Source organism: Natator depressus, chromosome 18 (genome assembly GCF_965152275.1).
Source record: "Natator depressus isolate rNatDep1 chromosome 18, rNatDep2.hap1, whole genome shotgun sequence".
Lineage (NCBI taxonomy): Eukaryota > Metazoa > Chordata > Testudines > Cheloniidae > Natator > Natator depressus.
Genome location: NC_134251.1, coordinates 20,724,515 through 20,746,826, shown reverse-complemented (window position 1 = coordinate 20,746,826; position 22,312 = coordinate 20,724,515). Strand labels below are relative to the sequence as shown.

General features: G+C 46.7%; 1 protein-coding gene across 2 annotated transcripts in view; it reads right to left on the bottom strand.

Annotated features, from left to right (window-relative positions):
- The window catches only part of AJAP1 (adherens junctions associated protein 1), a 118,387-nt gene that overhangs the window by 24,064 nt on the left and 72,011 nt on the right, over positions 1 to 22,312 (bottom strand). The gene's annotated exons all lie outside the window — the stretch shown is intronic.

The following is a 22,312-nucleotide window of genomic DNA, read 5'->3' as shown; positions in this document are numbered from 1 at the left end:
CTCCCGCCAGCTCCTCTTCCCATGCCTTACAGTCCTTGAGGGCCAGTTGGGGATACCTTCATTGCAGTGGAATGGGAAACAGCCCTACTGAAGTCATAGCAGAGGATCACAGTCCTGCCCGAAGCATTTTGCATCCATAATGATTTTTAATAACCTTTTTTCAGTGAGGCTGGTTTAGTTGAAAAGTGCTGGACTGACCTCTTGGGCATCAAAGCCCTCCCAAAAGACTGCTAGGGCAAGGACAGTGGCCACACAACATACCTCGGACTTGGCCAAGCCACACAGAGCGAAAATGCAGCCCCATTCCCAGGCAGGTCTCTGTCTGTCTCCTGAGGCTGCCAACAAGATTATCTCTGAGTACCCACTGCAGTGTTGGCTCCTGGCACCTATCCCCTAAAAACCTATCCTCCTATCACCCTCCCAAATCATTTCACTCAGGGCCAGCGAGCCACCATCAGACAGTGGCAACTTAATTTTCTGTCTTGCATTATATAAAATAATCTTTAAACCAGGCTTCTCGTTTTCTATCCCCTCAACTATGTTCCTTGTCAGCCTGAATTAGGCATGAAGAACTGAAGAAACATAAAGACATATACCCTCTGGAGGAAAGACGGAAACTTCGGTACAGCTTTGTAGCGAGAGTGGGATTAACCATAGATAGTAATTACAGTACTAAGTGCTATCACTTAGGAGGTCAGATGGGCTCATTTTCTCCTAATTCCCCTTACACGGGGTATAATTTTGGCTTGTGCATCATTCCTAATGAGTAGTTTGAAAACAGAAGCATCTCAGTGTACAGTAGGTTTGTAGCTTTGTGCGTGTGTTACAGTTGCAATTTTGTAATGAAATGATTTTGCTGGCTGCTGCCCAAGGATGCTGTCTATCGCAAACAGATGTTAGAGCTTTAGTGAATATTATCCTGGTGCAAGATACTTGTAATAAATAAATAAATGCCAGTGTGGCACTGAAAGCAGCAAATGTATGTGTGTGTATAATCCACTGGTTTGATTGTTTCCATGTCTTGAAAGAAAGTGCTCCGTTTCAAGGGATTCCCAGCCTGCTCCCTGGGGGTAAATACCACATTCAGAAAGAAGATCTGGTATAATGGGCAGATCCTCAGCTGACGTAAATTGTAAGGGCTTCAGCTGAAGTCACTGTACTACTTCGACAATTTACCCCAGCTTCGGATCTAGCCCATTAATCAAATACTCTGAAGCAAAATTTCCAGTAGTCTGAGTTTCACAGTCTGTAGTGAAAGAGGCAGGGGGGCTGACTAGTTAGGAAGGGCTTGTCTACATGTGGAAATTGATCGGCGTGGTTATTGCAGAATAGGCATGCCAGACTAGCCCCTGGTGTGAAGCGCACTAATTATTCCACAACAGACTGTCCAAAAGAGGACCTTTACCTTCTCCCCACACCCATGCTGGCCATGTGTCAGATGCAGCCAAGGCTCTGCCTGTTTCTTGCCCCTCTCCAACCATTCTCTGCTCCCCACTCTAGGAAGAGAATATGCAGGTGCATAGCTCTGTTTATTCCTACATGCCTGGACACAAAGTCTGGGTAGACCTTACAGGCATGTAAAGGGGGCTCTCATTCCCTTCTATTCTGCATAGTCCAAGTCACAATCTAGCCCTGTATTTACTGCTTTACTCTTTTATCAAATACAAAGCCTTCAGTTCTCCTTTAAACTCACCCCCCCCTTTTTTTTCCTGTTTATCAATGTGTCTCATCAGGATTAATGACTCTCATTACTACTAGCGTGACAGTGCTAGTATCTTCCCCTGTCAGGGGCTGACAGCTCAGCCTGAAAGGGACAGCCCCTACACGCACCAGCCAGGAGATGAACCCGTGCTCTAGAAGCTGATTGACAGGCTGAGACCCCCTGTCAATATAAGGGCATCGATATACCGCCAAGAGAAGTCAGACACAGAGACGAGTATCTGGAGATGTTCGCAGGTGCTACTGGCTTTCACCTTAACTCAGAGTTGTTGCCCGCACATATTCAAAGTACCGCTAATTTTCCAGAAATGTCACTGACGTTTGTTTCTGACCTGAAGAAGAGTGAAAGACATGGACCAATACCTGACAGCTGAAGTCAATTGTGACATGTGTTAGCTTCCGAGCAGAGGGAAAACACCCTTCACACGTCACTCAGGAAGAGAAATGTCACAACAGAGAACAGCCATTATGTAGCTTCTTTCCTTCCAGATTCCGCAACCCTTATTCACACTAATTATTTCTTACTTAGGAGGTCAATGGGATTACTCGCTTACCTCTCAACTGTAGAGAGCCACATTTCCAAAGGCCCCTCTGATAGATACATCCTTCTCTCTTCCACTGTTTTAGCCTGCAGACTCGAGATGACCTGTGTGCACTAAAGACTCAGAAACAGATCTTCTGCTGGTGTAAATAGGCGTAACTCCACAGTAGTGAATGGAAGGATCTTGATTTACATCCGATGAGGCTCTGGCCCTCCAGATTCTGTCTATCCACGTATCTGTCTGCCTCCATATTTATGCTTTGCTGAACTGAGCACCGGTGCACCATGTGCACTACTCACTATTGTTATTTATTTTTCATTACTCAAGTTTAAATTGCAGCAGCCTCACTTTCCATCTGGCAGCCTCCTGGAGGAGGTGGACTTTTACTCAACATTGCAGTGAAGGGATAAAATATCGAAGCTGTTCATAGCATGTAGAAAACATCAGTGAGAAGTGACATCTTTTTAAGAAGTGGTGCAGACTTCTCTGCCAAGATGCATGCCAAGTATAAATCAAACACTCAGAAATGTGAACTCTGACAGTTTAATATAATAAAACCAAGGTCACCTTTAACAAGCCGGATTCACCAACACTTTCACTGCCAAGTGCTCGGGTAATGATAGCTTGCGATGGACTGGATACTTCCCCCCACCCCAAAAGTTGGCTTGTTAGATATGACAGAGAGCAGAAGTACCGCTTAGAACCATAGGATGCAGCCAGCTCTGATGAGTACCCTGCTAGGCATCTGGAAGGGAACTGTGACACAGAGGCTCATTGATGGTTCACTATTCTGTCAGCAACTCTTGTCAGACCTCTTTGTTTTGAAGATACCTGGCCGCCTCAGTAACCCGGCATGAGAGACAGCAGGCTAATGCTTCGCCTCCTTTGAATGTAAGCTTCACATTTAGAAGCAGATCTACCAAAAATCTAGTCACATGGACGTGAATGAAATACGGGGAGTTTTTCAGGAGAAACATCCTGCAGAGTTTGCTGTTAATGAGCCGATGGCCACTGCAGCATCATCGTTTGGGAAGATTTGGGTAAACGCAAAGCGATGGCCGCCAGAAGCATTAATGGACACCAAGTTCCTCCTTCCAGCTCAAGGCTTTTTGCGCACTGTGTCAGCAGAGGAACCTATGCTGCAGATTCAGGTTTAGACAACGTTGGGAGGAGGTTTATTCAGGCACACTGCTCACCACGGCAGAAACTCCCTGCCAGAAGGAACTGCCCGTACTCCCACAGAGCCACGGTCAGGGGCTGTAGCCAGACAGCCAGCCCCCCCCCTCAGACCAGCATTGCTGGAAACACACGGGAGCCAAAACACCAGGGCACTCCAGCACAGCCTTTGAAGCTGAGAGAAGCACAGGTGTGCTGCGACAATGTGCCTCTGGGAACGTATACAACAATTGGGCTCACAGCAGGCAGAGGCGCTGTGACAGACATGGCTCTTAGCCCCTACTAAAACAGCATGATGCACACACACCAACATCCTAGGTGGGAAAATATTTACCCTGATAAAAGAAATGTCTAGTAGTCGAAACTTATTGTTTCTCCCTTGCAAGTGTGAACTACTCTTGCGAGAGCTGGCGTCACCCCGACAGACCAGCCCCAATTTAGCATAGAAAGGAGAAAGAGAATAAAGGAGTACAGAGGTATAAGTAGGGGACCTACAGCACCATGATTTTTGAGTGCTTTTCACTATCTATCTGCTGGTCAGATAAGTGACAGCCTCCCAAGGCTTCTGCAGCTAAGAGGGTCCCTAAGCCTTGTCCCTTATTCGTCTTTCTGCGGAATTGAGTGACCGATCCTGGCTTGGCACCGCTGGAATCGAGAGATGCAAGGAGGGTAAGAAGCACCCACACCTGATCTCCTATCTTTAGTGTACACATATTTTGAAATAGAGCTCTATACTTTGTTTTCTTTCTTTGGGATTGTAGCTTCAGTTTTGTAACTTGTTTGTGTGTGTAACATCTCTACATTTAAATAAGTAGGCACTAGCAATTTTGTAACCACATGATTAGAATCTAGTTTAATAAATTTTGGTAACCATTTATGCATAAGCCTGACTTGTTTCTCTGGTTTACTGTGAAGCAGCCAACACAATTAAAGAACCTCAGCCGTTTTGGCTATAAAGCCTGGCCATTAGGTGAGAGTACTAAGAGCCTAGTGTTGAGTTGTGCCGCCTCCACGGGGCAAACTCTTGGGGCACCTGTCAGTCAATCCTGACTGCCCGCTGCGAAGGAGCTCTGAGCTCTAGCAGTTAAAGTCACGGGTGTGGAGAGGCTCTTAGTGCTGCCATTGGGGCACCTGTCAGTCAGTGTTGACTGCCCGCTGCGAAGGAGCTCTGAGCTCTAGCAGTTAAAGTCACGGGTGATTAGGACCTTGGGGCATCCGTCAGCCTAGCCCGGGCTGCCCGCCGCGAAGGGACAGTGCGTCCTAGCGGTTAAAGTCACGGATGGTATAAACGGGCATAGCTGGCACCTCACCAAACATCCCTGGCCATCGGCTAACAGATTTGGCGTCACGAACAGGATTGTGATATAGGCTGCACTACAGTAACACAATGAAACCAGTCATGATAAACACCACAGAATTCCCTGAGCTAGAGAAAAGTTTGACCCAAGAGGGATGGGGAAATCCTCTGTGGAGCAAAGAACTGCTGGAGAAATATTGGGGAAAACCAGCAGAGATCTGGCAGCATTTCTGTAACTGGAGAACTGCCTGCAAGATGAAGAAAGGGAAAGGAAAAGGTGCTTGTATATGGCTGCTTACTAACATTTGGCAAGCTGCCTGTAAAGATTATCATAGTCTGGCAATAGAATTTAATAGGCTACAACAGGAAAGGGACACACTGCGCAAGGAATGCCAGAATTTAGATACCAGAGTAAGAACACTGAATAGGGATATGGAACATCTTCAGAAAAGATTACTTCCCTTAATTGAGAAAGAAGGGATAGAACGAAGGGAAAAGCTGGAGACTAAAACACGCAGAATCAACCGGGCTAAAGTTGAGGCTGCTCTCTGGCTAGACCCTGAGGAATGGGATGGAGATATTTGGGATTCAGCAGATGAGTCCCCCTCCTCTGAGGAGGAAGGTCCCTCTGTAAAATTAAGACCAGCTATCACACAGCACAAATCAGAAGAACATGAGGGAAATTTGAGTGGGGCAGAGCAGGATGAAGAAGGGGATGACAATGATCCATCCACCTCTTCAAAAACAAAGAGGGGAGGTAAAAAGGGAAAAGGGAATAAAGCTCCAACACACTTTACCAAAATTACCACCCGCCAATATACTCCCATGGAGTTAAAAACAATCCAGGGAGATTTTGCTAAAAAGTCTGAGGAAGGTATAATAGAGTGGCTGGTCCGCCTCTGGGACACTGGGGGTGGATATATACGCCTGACAGCCCAAGAAACTGAGCGCCTTAACTTAGGTGCAGGAATATTCCTGGAACATTCAGAGGGGAACACCCCTAAAACACTTTGGTCTCTGGCTTGTCGATGGGCAAGAGGAATTTACCCAGCAGACCGAGATGAACCCACAGTAATGCACTGGACCAACATAGATGAGGTAAAAGCAGCTCTATTAACTGTGGCTGTCATTAGCATGCTTGGCCAAAACCCTCAAGAGTTAAACTATGAAAGTCCATGGGAGGGTCAGGTAAATGTAGATGATCTCAGACCCCTGCTTAAGGGAGCTCCGAGTAACCATAGGGCTATGGCACTGTCCCTTAGATCAGAAGCTGCAGCACATAACAGTACCTTTCGGGCACTGCTAAACCTTCTGGTGTCATACTTTAGAGAATTCGGAGACATCAGAGCACTGACAGGCAAAGCTAAGATGCGTTCCCTTCAGGGAAATAAGGGGGCACCATCTAAAGGACATAAAAACAAGTGAGAGCCAACCCAGGAGGAAAAGGAGCTTAGAGCCAAGTTGTGGAGACAATGTCTGGCTTTAGGTTATCCCAGAGAGGTGATAAATGGACTGCCCACAGAGCGGCTAAAATTATTCACCACCTTCAAAAGAGCTGACTGGGAGACAACTAATGCTACTCCCAGTGCACCTCTGCAGCTCTCTCCTCCCCCCCCACCTACAGACACTCTGTATACTCCATTGCTCCAGCAACTGCAAGAATTACCAGAGCAGGGAAACTAGCTTGCGGGGGTCAATCTCCTCTCCTAATAAACCAGCTTAAATCCAAAGAGGAGAAAACAACAGCAAAAGACCCCCGGATACATGTAACTGTAAATGACAAACACATTATTCCTTTCTTAATGGACACGGGCTCAAATGTCCATGATTAAGCGAGAAAGTTTTCAGGGCTTGCCACTTACTGGCCGAAAGCAGGTACTTGTTACAGGAGTAAATGGCAGTACCATAACTTACCCATTAGTTAAGATAAAACTGGATATCCCATTGCAACCCCACCATCAGCCCCGAAAATATGAGGTGATTTTGGGCAATGCCAACATACTGGGCATGGACGTTTTAAGAGGAAAGAAGGGAAGGATTAATGGGGAAAGATGGGCTTTTGGAGTCAGTTCTGTTCCTCATGCCACCCACCTGGAAGAGGAAAGCCCTCCCCACTATTCTGTAAACTTACTTAGCAGTGCGCCTGCTCTCCCGCCCTCAACAGTAACAAACATAAAGCAGTATAATGTCCCAGCTGAGGCCATAAGCCCTGTTACTGACCTGATCAAAGATTTGGAACAGCGAGGAATTTTAATTCGTACCCACTCTCGCTTTAATTCTCCTGTGTGGCCCATCAAGAAGCCAAATGGCAAATGGAGACTCACTATAGACTATAGGAAGCTAAACAGTAACACTGGACCATTAACTGCAGCAGTCCCTAGCATAACAGATATTGTAAACACCATACAAACCTGGGATAAACCTTGGCTAGCAGTATTAGATGTAAAGGACATGTTCTTCATGGTCCCTTTGCAACCAGCTGACCAGGAAAGATTTGCTTTTACTTGGAGAGGTGTACAATACACTTTTACCCGAATGCCACAAGGGTTTAAACACTCACCCACTATTTGCCATGGGGCACTGGCAAAGGTCCTAGATGACCTTATACTGCCAGCCAATGTACAAACTGTGCAATACATTGATGACATCTTAATAGGTGGGAAAACCTCAGAAGAGGTACAGGAGGCTATGAATCAAATCAAAGAAGCACTAGAAGCCCTTAATTTAGAGTTACCAGCTGAGAAATGCCAAGGTCCCTCCCAAGAGATAAAATTCTTAGGTACTGTATGGATGGGAGGTAGGAGGTCTGTGCCTAATGACACTGTGCAAGAGCTAAATCAGGCACCCTCCCCTGAAAGTAAAGATCAATTGAGACAGATTTTGGGAACCCTGGGGTTTTGGAGAAAACATGTACCTGGCTTTGCCATTATAGCCAGACCATTGTACAATTTGTTAAAGAAAAGTGCTGCCTGGGAATGGGCTCCTGCCCATGAGGAAGCCCTCAGGCAACTGATAGGGGAGATACACACCTATCAGGCTCTGGGTCCCATACATCCTGAAGCCCCATTCCATTTGTACCTAACTGTGGGAGCCACTGGAATGTCTTATGCTCTCTGGCAAGAAAGTGACACTGCTCCCAGACGACCAATTCAGTTTGGTTCCAAGTCATGGCAAGGGTCACAGGCTAACTACACGCCTTATGAGAAGGTGCTTCTGGCAGCTTACACAGCCTTGAGAGAAACTGAGGAATTAACTCAGGATAAGGACATCACAATTCACACTCCTCTTCCAATCATTAAACCTATATTGGAAGGGAAAGAGTTACCACCTGGTGTAGCACAAAAAATGACTATCCAAAGATGGGCACTTTACATACACCACAGGGTAGGTAGTGCAGACACTGCACAAAACCCCACTATGATTCAGGAATCCCTATGGAAAGTAGGAATGCCTGATGAATACCGCCTACCTCCACAGCAGTCTCCTATTAAGGATGCTGCCCCATTTGATCCTTCTAAGCCTGAGGGAGTATGGTTCACTGATGGCAGTGCCAGGCTGGTAAAAGGAAAATGGAAGGGAAAAGCTGCAGCAGTGCCTGCAGACACCTCTGCAGCACCCCTAACTGCTGAAATTGATGGGTCAGCACAACTTGCAGAATTGGCAGCAATTAAACTGGCTTGTGAAGCAGGAGCCACCGCAGTATATACGGATTCCTATGCGGTATGGGCAGGTGCCACTCAGTGGATCACTAACTGGAAAAATAACCACTGGGAAATAGGAGGTAAACCAGTATGGGGACTGGAATACTGGAAGTGGTTATATCAGCATGCCCTGCAACAACCCCTGTCTATAGGACATGTCTCAGCTCATCAGAGGAATAATACCCCAGCTGCACAGTTAAACAATTCAGCCGATACAGCTGCCCAGCTCTTTACCACACAAGTAGAATGGGAACGCTTATATTCATGGTTACATGATAATTTAGGACACACAGGAAGTGATGAGTTAGTTCGGCAAGCACATATCAGGGGGTGGCCTATCACCCACAGACAGGCTAGAGACCTGGTGCAAGCCTGCACTATTTGTGCTGAGACTAGAAAACATATAGCAGAAGGACAAAGATTTGCCAGGCTAAGAGATGGGAAAACACTATGGGCAACCTGGCAGGTCGACTATGTTGGACCACTGCCCACTACAAGGCAGAGGTGGAAATACATCTTGACTGGGGTAGAAATTGTTTCAGGGATTGGTTTTGCATATCCAACCCGATTGGCAACAGGGTTGTCCACAATTATGGGACTAAACCGCTTAACAGCAATTGTCCCAATGCCTCAAGAAATCCAATCAGATAATGGTTCGCATTTTAAGAATAAACTTGTAAGGGAATGGACCCTTAACCATGGAGTCCAATGGACCTTCCACCTTCCATATCGACCTCAATCTAATGGCATGGTCGAGCGCTGGAATGGGTTGCTAAAGAATCACTTGAAGCCTACTGACGGCACATGGGGAGACAGACTGGACGAAATGGTGCAGAGATTAAACAACAGACAGACTCCTACAGGAAGTCCAATCAGCAGGGGATTCTTCCCTACAGGGAAAGCTATCTCCCCTGCCAGAACACCACTGCACAGTTCCAAGTATGCTCCCGGAGACACTGTGGTGATTAAACACCCAGCCCTGGGAACCTTTACCTGCGTTTTGCACGCCTATAAAGAGAAAGGTGTATGGAGTGCCTTAAATGCTGATAAAAGGCTAATAACCATTACAGAGGCTTGGATCGCATCCAAGACCGGCTGACCATGTGATTTATTGCAGGAATGGTCCCATGGTTCCGAGCAACCTGCCAGCTAACCTGTCAGCAAAATGGACCATGCAGCAGACCTGTTTGATCACTAGAGACTACTATGGACTGTTGATATATTTGCCATTACTTATAATAGCAGGTGTAATTTTTGCTTTTGGTTTTAAAATAAGTTTTTTTTAGCTAGACCACGACCCACCAGAGATATGTTCCTGCAAGCCCTCATGATCCTTCTGTTGGCTCCAGTCACCTTGGCAATACCAGAACATCCTCTTCGGGGAGCAATCCAAACCATCGCCTCAGCTGCTGGTGCTACAAATTGCTGGATGTGCACCTTGCTAAATTCAACCAATGGACTGGGAATTGAATTTGTACCACTCAGCCTAAATGATTGGTGGAACAAAAGCGACATCTTTCAGTGGGGACCAGCATGGTACACCACCAACCCTCACATTGACTCGGGGGGGGTGGGACAATGGCATCGCACTGTTTGGGGACGGCCTGTGAAATATGTAACGGGATCATCTAAAGAAGTTTATGTAAATCATTCAGGGCAAATAGAGCAAGATGTGGTTGCTATTAAAGGTGCAGTTAAAATTTTACATGCAGTGGCTGAGAATGGACAAACCTCATGGATGCAATGGTTAGCTCAACACTTGGGATTTTCCCTCTCCCCGTTTTTACATTCGGTTGTAAATACTGTTTTAACCATTTTAATTATTGTAATTGTTTTTTGTGTAACTTTATGTATTATGAAGCGTTTGATTCAAACTGCTCTTTCCTCCACACAAATCAGATACCTAGAGCTAAAAAGGGATCCTAACCAATTCCGCGAACCCTCATCCTCTAATTTGGTTGTTGGGTATTTCTAGATTTCCCCAAGGAGGGCAAGAGGTGCTGGCATCACCGCCACCTTGCAATCTGGGATGTAGTGTGGTGCATCAGGGGGTGGAATGTAGCCAGACAGCCAGCCCCCCCCCTCAGACCAGCATTGCTGGAAACACACGGGAGCCAAAACACCAGGGCACTCCAGCACAGCCTTTGAAGCTGAGAGAAGCACAGGTGTGCTGCGACAATGTGCCTCTGGGAACGTATACAACAATTGGGCTCACAGCAGGCAGAGGCGCTGTGACAGACATGGCTCTTAGCCCCTACTAAAACAGCATGATGCACACACACCAACATCCTAGGTGGGAAAATATTTACCCTGATAAAAGAAATGTCCAGTAGTCGAAACTTATTGTTTCTCCCTTGCAAGTGTGAACTACTCTTGCGAGAGCTGGCGTCACCCCGACAGACCAGCCCCAATTTAGCATAGAAAGGAGAAAGAGAATAAAGGAGTACAGAGGTATAAGTAGGGGACCTACAGCACCATGATTTTTGAGTGCTTTTCACTATCTATCTGCTGGTCAGATAAGTGACAGCCTCCCAAGGCTTCTGCAGCTAAGAGGGTCCCTAAGCCTTGTCCCTTATTCGTCTTTCTGCGGAATTGAGTGACCGATCCTGGCTTGGCACCGCTGGAATCGAGAGATGCAAGGAGGGTAAGAAGCACCCACACCTGATCTCCTATCTTTAGTGTACACATATTTTGAAATAGAGCTCTATACTTTGTTTTCTTTCTTTGGGATTGTAGCTTCAGTTTTGTAACTTGTTTGTGTGTGTAACATCTCTACACTTAAATAAGTAGGCACTAGCAATTTTGTAACCACATGATTAGAATCTAGTTTAATAAATTTTGGTAACCATTTATGCATAAGCCTGACTTGTTTCTCTGGTTTACTGTAAAGCAGCCAACACAATTAAAGAACCTCAGCCGTTTTGGCTATAAAGCCTGGCCATTAGGTGAGAGTACTAAGAGCCTAGCGTTGAGTTGTGCCGCCTCCACGGGGCAAACTCTTGGGGCACCTGTCAGTCAATCCTGACTGCCCGCTGCGAAGGAGCTCTGAGCTCTAGCAGTTAAAGTCACGGGTGGTTAGGACCTTGGGGCATCCGTCAGCCTAGCCCGGGCTGCCCTCCGCGAAGGGACAGTGCGTCCTAGCGGTTAAAGTCACGGATGGTATAAACGGGCATAGCTGGCACCTCACCAAACATCCCTGGCCATCGGCTAACAGGGGCGCAGGAGGGGAGGGGGAAGTGGGGGAAGACACAGACCTCAAGATCTAAACAAGACACCACATCCAGATTCACTAACTTCACCATGGGGGGCTGACAGAGACCAAGGGCTAGCCAGGCTCAGTGCAACCAAGTACTACACTACCCACCTGGGCCTTAATCTCAACCTACTCTAATATGCAGAGCTACACGATGGCTGTGTCAGCTGTGTTGGAGGGAAATGTCCATTCACAGGCGGAGATGCTTTCAAAAGAATCTCCGGAAAGAAAAGTTCCTAGGGTACATCAGACGAACTCATCCCTCTGTGGACACTGCAGCCATGGTCTATCTCTTGGCCATTCTTACTAGGTGCTGGTGAAGGTGACTAGGTTGTCCTGTTGGTCCTACTGTTCCATTATTACTATATTAGTGCCCGGGCCCCAACTGAAATGGAGGCCTTATCGTGGTAGGTCCTGTGCATACCCACAGCACAAGTCAATCCTGGGCCCGAAGGCAGTCTAAAAAGACAAAGGATGAGAGGGGAACAGACACATAGAAGTGAAGTGATTTGTCCAAGGGTAGGTTTCAGAGTAACAGCCGTGTTAGTCTGTATTCGCAAAAAGAAAAGGAGGACTTGTGGAACCTTAGAGACGAACCAATTTATTTGAGCATAAGCTTTCGTGAGCTACAGCTGAGCTGTAGCTCACGAAAGCTTATGCTCAAATAAATTGGTTCGTCTCTAAGGTTCCACAAGTCCTCCTTTTCTTTTTGACCAAGGGTAGTAATGCAGCCAGCTGCAGACCTCAGTTGTCCCCGCTGCCTCTCAGTTACTGCTGTTTAATATTCCTTATAACAAGTAAATAACTAAATTCCATTTCCAGGAGTGTCCCAGTGCCCGCACAGCCACTTCTGGTTTCCCTCAAAGTTTTACTGTCAGCATTATAACTCCAACATATTTAGTGGTCCTTTGTACTCCTCCGTGATTGCACACTGTGTCTTAATGTGGCTGAGAATCAGTTGTCATGCACATAATGAAAAATTATACATGGAATAATGGCTGGGGACAGATGGACCAGCAAGTTATAAATCAATCAATAGGATTTCCCGCCCCCCCTTGATGGCTGTATTGTTGTGGTTTGTAATAAAATCAAACCCTGCAGACTGATGTGTAACTTGATAGTCCCTCTACCTCGAGCCATTGTTTCTTTAATAGTGCACAATAGAATGCAATAGTGCTATCGACAGAAGACACATTTTAAATTAAAATTACATTAACATCTATATAGCTATATCTTGCTGCAGGGAGATACATCTATCTATATCAGGGGCGGGCAAACTTTTTTACCTGAGGGCCACATCGGGTTTCAGAAATTGTATGGAGGGCCGGTTAGGGGAGGCTGTGCCCCCCCAGCCAGGTGTGGCCCGGCCCCTGCCCCCTAGCTGCCCCCCCCCCCGCTTCTTGCCCCCTGACGGCCCCCCTGGGACTCCTGCCCCATCCAACCCACCCTGTTCCCTGATGGCCCCGGACCCCCTGCCCCTAACTGCCCTCCGACACCCCATCCAAACCCCCCTCTCCTTCCTGATTGCAAACCCCTGCCCCATCCAACCACTGACCGCCCGCAGAACACCTGCCCCCATTCAACCCCCCTGTTCCCCACCCTATGACCGCCCCGACCTCTATCCACACCCCCGGCCCCTGACCACCCCCCAAACTCCCCTGCCCTCTATCCAACCCCCCTCCCCTGCTCCCTGCCCCCTTACCGCACTGCCTGGAGCACTGGTGGCTGGGGGGCAGCTGCACCAGGACAGGCAGCCGTGCCGCCCGGCTGGAGCCAGCCACGCGCCGTGCAGCGCAGAGCACCGGGTCAGGCCAGGCTGCGCAGCTGGGCTGCCCCAGGAGCTTGCAGCCCCACCGCCCAGAGCATCGCGCCGCCGGCGCAGTGAGCTGAGGCTGCGGGGGAAGGGGAACAGCGGGGGAGGGGCTGGGGCAAGCCTCCCGGGCCAGGAGCTCAGGGGTCGGGCAGAATGGTCCCGGGGGCCGTAGTTGGCCCACCTCTGATCTATATCCATATCTAGAGCTCCCTGAAGCAAGAAGAGAAGGGTTAAACTCAGTCCTGGAATCAGCAGTTTTTATTAACTTCTCCTCAGGAGGGTGGGGAGGCGGGGAATGTGTTTAAATGATAGAGAAAAGGTGCATTAACAGAGACTGGTTTTGTGAACTCAAAAAATATTTTATGGGGCTCACAGACCCGCCAATTCCACGGAGTTTGCCCGGTTCTGGTAATAAAGGTGAACAAAATGAATCACCGGAGGTGCTGAGAACACGTGTCACCCAATCCTTACACACCATCCCCTCAACTCATGCTCAAACCAGGCCCACTCCTTCCTGTTTGAAATCATGTTCAGCTTGCCCTGCAGCTGCTCCTAGTTGGGTCTGTGCTAGCCACAGCAGGCTCTCTGCCCACAAGGACTGAGTTGGTCTAGGGCCCCCTGGACTGCAGGCACCAGCAACGAGTTCTCTCAGCTTGGGCGAGAGGTGCCATTCCAGACACACATTCATACACCCCCATCTCACACTGCAGGAGCCCTCCAAGAGCCTGAGACGACCCAGGTGTCTCTTAGCCATTTAGGGTGGAGAATCTTTCCAAGCTTGCCTCTCCTCAGGCTTGCTATCAAGGACCTTGGGATCACGGGGGCCCCCAGGAAGTGTGAGATTTTTCTACAGAAACCACCTCCCCATGCCTCATTGTCCTCTTCCCCCAGCCATCAGCGCCTGTGTGTGTTATGACCAACTCCCTTTCTTCCTCCCTGCTGATCAGGGCAGCGTCTCTGTGAGAGGGGACCTTTCTCCTCTCCATTCAGTGTGTCAGAATCTCCTAGAGAATTTGGTCATCTTCATTCTTACCCTGTTTTGTGTTTCTGGCTCTGTTTTGGTGCCAGTGGCCCTCTCTTCAGGAGCATTCTCCAGAACGGCCAGGTGTGGGGCCTGCCTCATGGCCCTATGATCCAAAGCAGCCACTCTGCACCAACGACCCACTGCAGTTTCCATTGTGCAGCAGAGGTTCTCAGCTGACAGGCCACCTGATGAGCAAAATTGGTGGAGTCTGGGTTTTGGTTTCCCTTCTCTTACTGACCTCAGGGTGTACGTAGGTAAAATGTCTCCTCTGCCGGCACACAGCCAAGGAAGGCTCACTCTACTCAAAGTGCTAACGCTGTGAGACAGTCAGCAGGGACTGATAACTGGAGGAGGCGGAAACTGACTGCGGTGCTGACATTTTGAAAGCACTCAGGGATTAGCAGCTTGCTTTCCACATTGCCCCAGTCTTGTCATTTGCAGAAATATCAGATGTCAGGATTTCAGTCCCCAGCTGAGACTTGCAGCATTAAAAACAATGAAAGCGAAGAGGGAGCTGGTACATAGAAAGAAAGACACACTCAGTGTTTGCCAGCATCTTAGGGGCATGAGAATGAAAGACTGATGAGGAGAACGTGAAGCAAGAGTGGAATTTCAGAATGTCTTAAAAAGGGACAGGAGACCTTTGGGGCGTGGGAGGAGGAGGGACTGGGCAGATGTCACTGGTGATAAAGTCATCGTCGGGGAGGTGAGCAATACATTTTATAGAGGCACAGTAAAGTGAAACAACTTCCTCTTGGTCACAAAGAACCAGTCTCCGCCTCAGGATGAGAACCAACGTCCTTCTACTCCCAGTCCTATGCTCTAATCACTAGACCAAGCTTCCTCCCCTTAGCATCCCCACTTTTTTGCCATTAGATGATCAAACCCCACAGGGGATATTTGAGGTTTAGCTTAGCTCATGGCTCCTTCCAATGCATGTCTAGATTGGCTAGATATTTTTGGCAGGCGGCAGGGAGGTTAGACTCCTTTCAGCAACAAAGACTGTCACAGTCGTAAACAAAGCTAAGTGCTAGCCACAATGGCTAAGAATGATCCATTTTGCTAACAACGCCTACTCACTCTAAGCTTCAAATTCAGAAAGCAGACCCCTGTCCAGGTCCTGGGGAAGGCACACTGGCAGAGAGGCAGAAGAGTGAGGGTCCGGGCAGCTCACAGTGTTCTTTACATCTCCTGTGGGCAAACAGGAGAGTTTGGCTTTCTGTGAGCAGCGCCTCTCTCCAGCTCCGACTCACTTAAAATTAGGGGCAGTGGAATGCTCAAGAATGTACGTCTTTCTGATTTTCAAGGGTTTTTCCCTCTTCTCAATCCTGTGTGAATTGCCTCATCTCTCCCCGCTCCTAATGGCAGGGGTGGCTGTTGGCCAGTGCGCCAGCAATGTCTTTGTGGTGAGAAATGGAATAGACGGAGGTGAGACGAGAGTATTTTTCCTCCCCAAGCTCGAGCATCAGTTCTGCAGATGACTCATTTCCTTCATTTACTCCCAGTTACATTTCAATGTACCAAGCAAACTATACCGCGGTTCTGCTTGTGGAGAACGGCTGCCCATCAGTGCCAGCAAGAGGGTCAATGCCTCCAAAGAGTAATACACTTGCGATATCCATCAAATGATCATGGTTTGTAATGATGGAAAGATGACTCTCCCAGTAAAAGGGGCATCTCTGCATTCCCAACCAGGCAAAGAGCACTGGAGCATTATTATGATTCTTAATAATAATATAATTAATAATAATATAATATTATATTATTCTTCATGCACTGAATGCAATGGGATCTGCAGGTGCTCAGCAGTTATGGAATAAAGCCATATCTGATGTGCCCAAGATAACACAACTTGTCAACAGCAGAGTTGAGAATGGAAGTCAGGAGTCCTGACTGCTAATCCCAGTCCTAGTAGACAAGCCGCCCTCGCTGCTTCTTTATCACTGAAGTAGCTGGCTCCTTTTGCTTTGTTATAAAGTGAATAACTCTTCTGCACAGGCCTTTGCTTTTACCAATCAGCCCTGGTGAATGACAGGCAGCAGCTATGTCAAGTCATCAGGTCTAATTTACTCATAAAGTGAGACTGGGGGTGGGGAGTGAAGAGGTAACAGCGAAAGCTCATCTGTGTCTGGTTAAATGCTTCCAAACAAGAGCCTGGCTGGGTCCAGCTGACTATCTCCAGCGCCCCCTGAGTCCACTGGGGCTTTAATGCAGCCCGGCAGCAGGAGGAAGATAGTTATCTCAGTGTTTCATTAAAATCTCTATGGAGCAGGGAAAGTTTGGTGAAATTGCTTTGTTACTTTGAAAGGGGCGGGGGGAGAAACAACTGCAGAAGCTAAATAGCAATCGCCTTCCCACGGGGTTCTGCGGGGATTTCTGAAAGGTTTCCTGGTGGGCAATGCCATTAAGTGAAATAGCAGCCACTGTGTTTACACTGCCAGCTTCCATTTGATTAAAAACAGCAAAAGATAAAGGGACAAGTAAAATAAAGCCCAAGCAACAACACATTCGATGTCTTGGCTGCACATTCGGTCAGCATCTTCAGGTGCAATTCCTACAGGGAACCCTCATCATCTAGCAGGCCATTTACTACCAGGAAAAAACTGTAGAGGGACAGAGAAGGGCAGGATGCTCTTTTGGCAGGATGTCAAGATGGGCAGTCATGTCAGGGTGTGGATTCTGTCTGGTGGCATGGAACTTGGTCATTCAGACAGCCGTCAGAGGAATGCCAAAGGTATCGGCTCAGCAGTGCTCCTGGAAAGCAAGGGCAGAGGAGGTGAAAGGAGGGGACCTAACCCTAAATATCAACAGAGGTGTCTCAAGATCTCAAGGCTGCCATGACGACAATGGAATGACCCACACGGGTTTTGTCTCACAGACATGCATTGGGTCTCCGGTTTTGTGTCTGTAGGAATGAAATACAGTGTCTCTCCTCACTGAGTTAGGGCCAGCTTTGCTCAGAGAGGTACTGGAGGTGCTTAGGGGAATTCTAAACTGGAACCTACCATCTGGAGCCAAGTCTCTCTTGGCCAGTGGAATCTATTAGGAAGACATTTGGTCCATTGTTGGTGGAGACTGTCCTTGCCTCCCCGCATACCCTAACCAGAGAGATTATCTGCTTCATGAGAGAAGCTTTCGAGCCAGGGCCTGACAACTGCTCGTGTCTTGCTCTGTCTCCAACCTTTCTTTCGTGATGGAGAAGAGGCGATGGGGCTTTCGCTCTTTGACCTCTTCCAGTGGGACAAGGGAGTTCCAGAAAGTCCAGCAGTAACTGAATGTCCTTGTGACACCAGGAGCGCCGGACACTCCAGTCTGAACCAAAACCCTCTGAAGTTATTGAGATCCTTTCCACTCAAATGTGTTGGACCATGCCCTCGGGGAAGGGATGGGCTTCTGTAGCAACTTTGACTCAGAAATGCCATGTAGTAGTTTTTGGATAATGGAATGAAGGCAGAGTTAGAATCAGACCCCACCAGCTACCCCATGAGACAGACTGGCAGGTGCAAAGGGGTCATCTACATTAACCCTGCCCAGAGTACACTCACAATACAGCAGGTGGTATTGCAGATCGGATGACCAAACGGATTGGCTCCCCACACACCAAAGAGGCACTGTCTAATATGCCTCAATAAATGTTCATGTCGAAGCACAAATGCCACACACGTCCCAAGGTCAGAAGCAATACAAATCCTAGCAGCAGTAAAGTGCAATCAATCTAACTGTATCACACAAAAAAACCTGAACGTGCTCCCAGTGGGACACTGCTGCAAAAAGATAAAAAAAGGAACGAATTCTAAAAATATACTAGAACACGTTAGTGCTGGATCCCTCTGAAAGGCCAGGAGCTTCGAGTAGGGAAGAGGTGGTAGAAACGCAGGTGGCTCAGCACCACAGAGGAGCTGCGACTACCCAAGCAGAAGGCACAGAGAGCAGATTTAAAGAAGGGCTGGGTAATTTTAGATCAGTAGAATAAGAGGAGTTGCCATATGTGCTAGGATTAGAGCTGGGCGAAATTTTTCAGCCAAAACTTTTTGCAGTGAAAAATGCATATTTGGTGACACCAAAACGTTTTATAAATTAGTGTCTGTTTCACCAAATTGTTTTGGTTGGGGGGAAAATATCTGGGGAAAAAATCCACACATTTCAATTTTTATTAAAGACACAAACAAATCATTTAAAAATGGTCAAAATCTAAATGAAACATTTTGTCTGACAAAACTAAGGGATGCGTCTGAAGAAATGGTTTTTTACCCATGAAAGCTTATGCCCAAATAAATCTGTTAGTCTTTAAGGTGCCACCAGACTCTTTGTTGTCTTTGTGGATACAGACTAACACGGCTACCCCCGATACTTAAAACTAAGGGCTGTTTTTACTTTTTAGATTTGCTATAAATTTGGGGAGAAAATATTTTTGGTTCAACCTGAAATAATTTTTTTTCCTGATTTTTCAGAACTGCCTGTCAACCAGAAAACTCTGCCATTCACTCTGCTCTAGGTGGGACAAATGGAAATCAAGTCTTATGTTTCAGGGTACAAGATGTTCATCACAGGGGTCAGGAAGGATCCTTCCCCCCTCATGTACAACTCTGCATAGATGGGTAGGTGAATTTCAAGAGGCAGTGTAATTACGTAAGCTGGAATCCTGGCCAGGACAGCAAGGTCAACACTACAGGGCAACGGAAATGCTGCAGTTTGATTCTCAGGGGATGGAAGCAACCATCACTTAGAGTTTTGAATCTGACAAACTTAAATCTCCAAGAGTATCTTCCCCTTCCCCATTTGCCTTCTGAGCTATCCTCTTCCTGCCCCGCGTCCTGATAACACAAGCTTGTTGTGTTGCTGTAGGTATGCAATTGCTGTAGGATACCACAGCTCAATGGTGAAGTAGACTAAAGTCATGTAACTACCAATTCATAGATACACAAGTAATGCAAACCAGGTGTCAAAAACACTGCAAAGAAATAAACATGTGACAGCACTGACTGGCATCTACTTGTCCTTCTGGAAGGAGGAGAGGCTAATAGGGAAGGTGTACTTTCTCTTATTTGCTGAATGCAGCATCCTTTCCTGCATGCCCTCAAAGCAGTACATGGTACCATGTAAAGGAAACAAAATGCAAGATACAAAACCTGATATAAGAACTTGGGGCATTTCCTCACAGCCACAGTGGACATGATGTGAGTGAGAGAGAAGGCCCTGGAGAGCAAATCTAGCTATAGAATCTGTGTGGAAGAAAGGAATATGGAGTGTAAAATCAACAGCTGATAAAATAAAACAACCCTGCTTTTTTTTAGTGAACGAAGTAAAATGTTTCACGCTGAATGTTAGTAGCTGCGAGTCTGTAACTTTAAATAAATAAGAAAATGGAGTGCCCTAAAAATTAAACTTTTGGAAATAAGAAGGAAAAAATTGAAAAGGGGAATTATTGTGAGTCATGTGTATTAGATAATCTTCTTAGCTTGCCTCTCACTTGGCTTTTCCAACTCTACCGCACATGCCAGTCCGAAGAGTCACATCTCACACTCAGTCCAAAGAGAGACTCCTTGTTAATTTGCTGTGCCCTGCACCACAAGCAGCTCTGGCTGATCAATTAGTTCTTGTGCCAAGGGGTCAATCTTATTTTACGCAGCATCAGATGGGTTCACTAGAAAAGAACCTACATGAAGAAATGAGTCTTGGCAAATTATTTTAACTGCCTCTTGACAACCTGAATGCTAATGAGTGAGGCAAAGCAGGTAAGGAAAATGGGACCTACTGGTTAGAGCAGCGGGGCTAGGGAGACAACGACTGGGAATCAGGATTCCTGGATCACAGTCCCAGCTCTGGGAGAGTTTGTTCTGTTGGTTGGAGCAGAGGCCTGGGAGTCAGGACTCATGGGTTATATTCTTGGTTCTTGGAGGGAGCATGGTCTAGTGATTAGAGCAAGGATGAACTGCCAAAATGCCTGGATTCTGTTTCTACCTCTGATGCTGATTCTCCTGAGGATTTAAGCTCTGTGCCTTGTTTTACCCATCTCCAAAATGGGTATAATTACGTTTGTTTGACAAAACTGCCGTGAGGCTTAATTAGATAAAGTTTCTAAAGCACTTTCACACCCTTGAACAAAAAGTTCTGTAGGTGCGCTAAGGGTTGTTGGGTCTATCAAAGGAAGGATTTAAATATAATGCACTTCTGCAGGGAATGATCTACAATTATTGCAAACAGCAATCCAATTCTTCTTGGTGACTTTTCGAGACAGAATGCCCGGATGCGTTCTAAGGGGAATATAACAATATATAAATTCACAAAGTCCCCGTGATGGCGGCTTCCAGGGGAATGTTTCCTTTTCCGTACATTAGTGCACTATTATTCAGTAAGAAGTGGTAAGAAACCTTATTTTTTTCTAGTGCTGAATAACCTTGTTGAAAATTCATCAGCACAAAGACTGCCAGACAACTTCCAAAGGTCTGTGCCGTGGATAAAGTTGATAGGCTTAATACATACATGTGATGCATCCTTAGCTATGTCACAAGGTCATCTGTGCTGTGTGTTGTAGGGGCAGAAGCTGAAGTCTATAATAGTTACATGAGAGTTTCCATTATTTTCTGATTCCTTGTCACGCTGACAGAAGAGTCTAATTGAACTATGGAGCATCAGTCAGAATGATGAAATAAAATAAAGTCCAGAAATTCCTAAATTTAGTATAGCCACCTTCCAAATATTTTCATTAGTAAGGAACACGATCCCGAAAGGCCATGAACAAATTGATAAAATGACAGGAGAAATCCTGGCCTCACTCAGGTCAATGGGAGTTTTGCCAGGATTTCACCCAGTGTGTTTTCTTCTACATAAAGATCACATTTTCCAAACTCTACTTAAGCTGCTATGAGCTGAGATGAGGCTGAGCTAGCTAGTATCTGGCTGGACTGTAACTAAGGACACTATGAAATCCACTTTTCAAACATCAGAGTTCCCATTGTGCTAGGCGCTGTACATATACATAGTAAGAAACCTCCCTGCTCTTAACTGCTCAGTGACAAAACAGACAAGATAGAGACAAGGAGTGGGATTACCCAATAACTTGCCCAAGGGAAACTGCGACAGTCAGAAATTGAACCCAGCTCTCTTGATTTCCAATCCAGGGCCTTAACCATGAGACAACCCTTCCCCTCTAGAGCTGGTTAATAATAACAACCCCTGTTGTTGTTATTATTTCTGATAAGATTAGAAATATACTGATAACGGAACATCGTTCAATGTGTCATTCTAGTCCTGCAGCGTAAGGAGCCATGAATTCCCTTCTCTGGGGTACTCCTACACAGGGACATTCTCTTTAAACAAGCCCCTTCTTTTACTTATTCTTTCAGCAAAGGTTGTCTGTTTGAATCTCTGTGGGCAAAGCCCCAACAGCTGAATTGGAAATGGCAAGATGTTACTCTGCACATCACCCAGTCGCCTCCAGCCAGCTGTGCACTAACCCTTGAGCCATCAGAGAGCATTATTACATAAGCAGCTCAGATATCTGCAGCAAGGTACTTCAGACTGGATGAAACTGTTTCACTCTGTGAAACAGGTTTATGTTGGCTTCAAGCACTAAGAAGAGCCATGTGACATGATCAATATTGACTTTGCAAATGTTTGCATGTGGAAAATGAAGAATTTTTGGTGAGCTTTGCCCATCTTGGTCAATGTCAAGATTTGGAAATTTCCCTCATCCAGCAGAGTTGTGCAAAGGAAAGAATGAATGAATTCCACCCTAGAGCAAAATGCACATTTGCATGGGTTTGCCTGAAACGCAGATTTGCCAT